This window comes from Nicotiana attenuata, chromosome 11 (genome assembly GCF_001879085.1).
Source record: "Nicotiana attenuata strain UT chromosome 11, NIATTr2, whole genome shotgun sequence".
NCBI lineage: Eukaryota > Viridiplantae > Streptophyta > Magnoliopsida > Solanales > Solanaceae > Nicotiana > Nicotiana attenuata.
In genome coordinates, this window is record NC_031999.1 from 47,110,787 (window position 1) to 47,116,089 (window position 5,303).

Consider the following 5,303-nt stretch of genomic DNA (forward strand, 5'->3'; position numbering starts at 1 on the left):
CGAAATACCGCCCGCTCTTTGACATTGGTCACACCTTTTCACTAAATCACTTGCATCTTTGTACAAAGTTGGCCAATAAAATCCACAACTTAGAACTTTCGAAGCTGTCCTCGCCTCTCCATGATGGCCACCATAGGGGGAGGAATGACAAGCCTCTAGAATGCTAAATTGCTCCTCCTCAGGTACACACCTCCGGATCACTCCGTCGGTGCAAATCTTGAACAAGTATGGCTCATCCCAATAGAAGTCCAGACTATCCCGTTTGAGCTTCTTCCTTTGGTTAGAAGAGAGCTCACACGGGATGATGCCAGTCACAAGGAAATTAGCAATATCCGCAAACCATGGAATATCACTCATTGACACAGAAAGTAGTTGCTCATCGGGGAATGTATCATTGATCTCTAGGCCATCACATGGCCTTCCTTCCTCCTCCAAGCGGGACAAATGATCCGCCACTTGGTTTTCGCTACCTTTTCGGTCCACTATCTCCAAATCAAACTCTTGAAGTAATAAGACCCATCGCATCAGTCTGGCTTTGGAGTCTTTCTTTCTCATCAAATACCTAAGAGCTGCATGATCGGTGTGCACTATGACTTTGGCTCCCATAAGATATGGCCAAATTTTTTCCATAGGAACACAATAGCCAACAATTCTTTCTCAGTCACCGTGTAGTTCCTTTGAGCTTCATTCATTGTCTTGCTCGCATAGTACACTGGATGAAACACTTTGTTCACTCTTTGACCCAAAACTACCCCAACCGCAACATCACTCGCGTCGCACATGAGCTCGAAAGGCAAGCTCCAATTGGGTGCGGTAATGATTGGGGTGGTGGTCAACTTGTTCTTGAGAAGTTCAAAGGCTTGCATACATCTCTCATCAAAAACAAACTTTATATCCTTTTCTAGCAACTTGTGTAGAGGATTCACTACCTTCGAAAAGTCCTTGATAAATCGCCGGTGGAACCCCGCATGCCCAAGAAAACTTCTAACCCCCTTGACAGAAGTGGGGGGAGGAAGTCTTGAGATCACCTCAATTTTGGCCTTGTCAAACTCAATACCATTCTTTGACCCAAAAATATGCCCTCTTCAACCATGAAGTGGCATTTTTCCCAGTTTAGCACAAGATTGGTGTCTTCACACCGGGCCAACACTCTATCCAAATTGTTCAAACACTCATCGAATAAATCACCCACAACACTGAAGTCGTCCATGAACACCTCCAAAATATCTTCCACCATATCGGTGAAAATGGCCATTATACACCGTTGGAAAGTTGTCGGTGCATTGCACAACCCAAAGGGCATCCGAGAGAAAGCAAAGGTGCTATATGGACAAGTAAAGGTTGTCTTCTCCTAATCCTTTGGAGCTATCAAAATTTGATTGTACCCCGAATAACCATCCAAGAAACAATAGAAGGCACACCCAGCAAGGCGATCAAGCATCTTGTCCAGGAAAGGCAATGGGAAGTGATCCTTACGAGTCACTTTGTTCAGCTTGCGGTAGTCCATGCACACCCTCCATCCGGTCACTGTCCGGGTTGGAATAAGTTCATTATTTGCATTGGTCACCACGGTCATACCACCCTTCTTCGGCACACATTGCACCGGAGAAGTCCATGAGCTGTCGGAGATAGGATACATCACACCGGCATCTAACCACTTGATCACCTCTTTTTTCACAACTTCTTGCATTGCCTCGTTCAACCTCCTTTGATGTTCCAAGGAGGGTTTTGCATCATCTTCAAGAATAATTTTGTGCATACAGAATACGGGTCTTATTCTCCGAATATCAGCTAGAGTCTATCCAGTTGCCTTTTTCCGCCTTTTGAGCACCGCCAATGTGGCATCTACCTGCATGTTAGTAAGACAAGAGGAAAGAATAACTGGTAAAGTTGAATTAAAGCCCAAGAATTCATACCTGAGGTGTGGAGGTAATGGCTTCAACTCCAACACCGGGGGTTCCTCGATTGAAGGCTTTGTTGGAGGCGTCTTTCGATTTTCAAGATCCAAAGAAAGTTTCCTAGGCTCATAAGAATAAGAGCTCATTCCATGTAAAGCATTCACGCACTCCACTTGGCCCGCATCATCATTGACATCCAAATTCAACAATACGGCCTCCAAAGGGTCCTCAACATTGACCATTGCACTGGTATCATCAATTATCACAGCCGTGACTAAATCCACAAATGAACACACTTTGGTACAATTGGGCTGCTTCATTGACTTGCACACATGAAATACTACCTTTTCATCACCTACCCTGAAAGCGAGTTCCCCTGCTTCCACATCAACTAGAGCCTTCCCCGTGGCAAGGAAAGGTCTCCCTAATATGATCGGGACCTCATAATCTACTTCACAATCCAATATCACAAAATTAGCTGGCAAGATGAATTTGTCCACCCGGACGAGCACATCATCAACAATACCCAATGGTCGTTTCATAGATCGATCTGCCATTTGTAGTCGCATGGAAGTTGGCCGTGGAGGCCCAATACCCAAAGTCTTGAAAACTGAGAAGGGCATTAAATTGATGCTCGCCCTAAGATCACATAAAGCTTTGGCAAAGTCTGCACTACCAATAGTGCAGGGGATAGTGAAAGCACCAGGATCCTCTAATTTCGGGGCCATTGAGTGAACTATAGCACTAACTTGGTGGGTCATCTTGATAGTTTCACAGTCCATTGATCTCTTCTTTGTAACCAAATCTTTCATGAATTTAGCATAACCAGGCATTTGCTCCAAAGCCTCCACCAAAGGCACGTTGATGGATAAGCTCTTCATCATGTCAATGAACTTTTTGAATTGATTCTCACTTTTCTGCTTGGCTAGCCTCTGAGGATAGGGGGAGGTGGCCTAGGCAAAGGTGCCTTGGCTTTTGGCACAACCGGCTCCGGCATGTCAATTACGTGCTCCCTAGACGGGTTCACGGCCTCTTGAGTTTCCACTTCGGTTTCATTAATCTCAATCCTCACTTCATTGTTCACATTGTCATCAACCACATCTTCAACTACCAAAGGAACCGCATCTTCTTGCAACTCAACATCATCATCAACAACTTACTTTTGTTTCGAGGCATTCACATCACCGCCTCTCCCACTTCTTGTTGTAACCGCCATAACATGGTTGTTCCCACTCTTTGGGTTCACTACCGTATCACTTGGTAGAGCACCCTTCGGGCGAGTATTCAATGATTGAGAGATTTGGCCTATTTGCACCTCCAAATTCCGAATTGAAGTATTGTGAGAAGCTAATTGCGCATCCGAATCCACATTCTTTTTCATCATTTGTTCGAACATCATTTCAATTCTACCCATTTCATTGTTAGATGAACTAGGGCCTTGGGATGGAAAAGGAGGTGGATTGTTCGGTTGTTGGTACATTGGGGGCCTTTGAAAGCCTTGCCCCCGGTTTCCTTGGTTCCCATTGTTCCATCCGCTTTGATTGTTATTGTTGCCCCAATTGTTGTTATTACCATTCCAATGCCCTTGGTTGCCTTGATTGTTGTTCTGATTGCCCCAATTGTTGTTTTGATTATTGTTCCCCCAATTACCATTGTTTTGTTGTTGATTGACCCAATTGCCCTGGGGTCACCACTGTTGTTGGTTGGACGAGTTTCCCCGTTGGCCTTGAAAATTGTTTACATATTGAACCTCTTCATTTTGCTCATCATAGCCATCATTTTGAAACCCATCACAATCATCATCAAATTGCTCAGAATTTCCTTGGTTTTGTTGCTTCGTTGCCTTCTCTTGTTGACAAGCATATTCACACCCTCCATAGCATTCACTTGGCGAGGATTTTGGACTTGTTGCAACTGTGCCTTAGCCAATTGGTTCATAGTAGTTGTCAACTCCGCTATAGCCTGTCCATGGTCATGTAGTTCCTTATGCAAATGAATAACCGTAGGGTCACCTTGGGGAACATTGGCCCTACTTTGCCATGCGGACGACGTGTCCGCCATCTCATCAAGAATGGCACAAGCTTCATCATACGTCAATTTCATAAAATTACCCCCAGCAAGTTGATTCACTATGCATTGATTTGTAGTATTGATGCCCCGGTAGAAAGTTTGTTGCAACATATTCTCCATCATGTCATTATTGGGGCATTCCTTCACCATCGTTCTATATCGCTCCCAAATCTCATGCAACGGTTCTGTGGGCTCTTGCTTGAAGGCCAATATTTCATCTCGAAGTGCCGCCATGTGCTCGGGTGAGAAAAATTTAGCAATAAATTTGTCCGCCAACTCATCCCAAGTTGTGATTGAATGGTTGGGGAGTCTCTCTAGCCAATCCAATGCTTTCCCCCGTAGTGAGAAGGGGAAAAGCCTCAACCTAAGAGCATCCTCGGACACATTTGTCTGCTTGCTACCCCAATATGTATCCACGAACCCCTTGAGATGTTTGTAGGCATTTTGATCCGCAGCGCCCGTGAAATACCCACGCTGCTCAAGTAAGGTCAACATCACATTAGTTATCTGAAAATTGCCCGCCCGGATTCTGGGTAGGACAATAGCACTTGCATAGCCTTGGTTCGGTAGCACCCGAGGAACCGCTCTTGGAGGTGGCAGAGGAGGGTCTGGAACATTGTCATTTGCATTGGCCTGGCGGCCTCGTCGTGGCCCGGGAGGTACAAGAGGCACCTCATCATCTCCAATGTCATCTACCTCCTCCCCCGCATTCACATTTCCAAGAGGGTCATTTGCATTTAAAGCCATTTTGGTACCTGTAGTATTGACACAAACAAATTAGTAACAAAGAAGGAAAGAAGAACAACACACAAAACTAACTAAATAGATAGCCAAAACCGTTAGCTCCCCTGCAACGGCGCCAAAAAGTTGATCGCAGCCAACTCTGCACTACTAATAAGTAGCAAAAGAGGGCCGCAATAGCTTTTACCCGATTTTGGGTCGGGATCGAATCCTCAGAGAGCTAGGATTGGAATCGAGTATCTATCTAGTTTAGAATTGTGTATGTGTTCTTAATTGGTCTTCTATTCATTTTTGGTTTTTCTTTATATTCTACTATGATCAAACTACAAATTATAATTGCAACTAAATTAGACTAAGAGTAAATTGCTACAAGTTGTATCTAATGGTTTAAAAAGCACTAGGGTAGTGACTTTCACCTAGGTGGCTAATTGACGGGTAATTGCATCTAAGGCACGATTGACATGATTGGGGAAATATGTTATAACCGTTGCTCGATACTACCCACTCTACACCTCTCGGTAGAAAGAGTGGTTTTGCCCAATTGACTTTCTCAAGATCAATTAGGTATGCATATTTGCCCAAGCAACTGGGGTT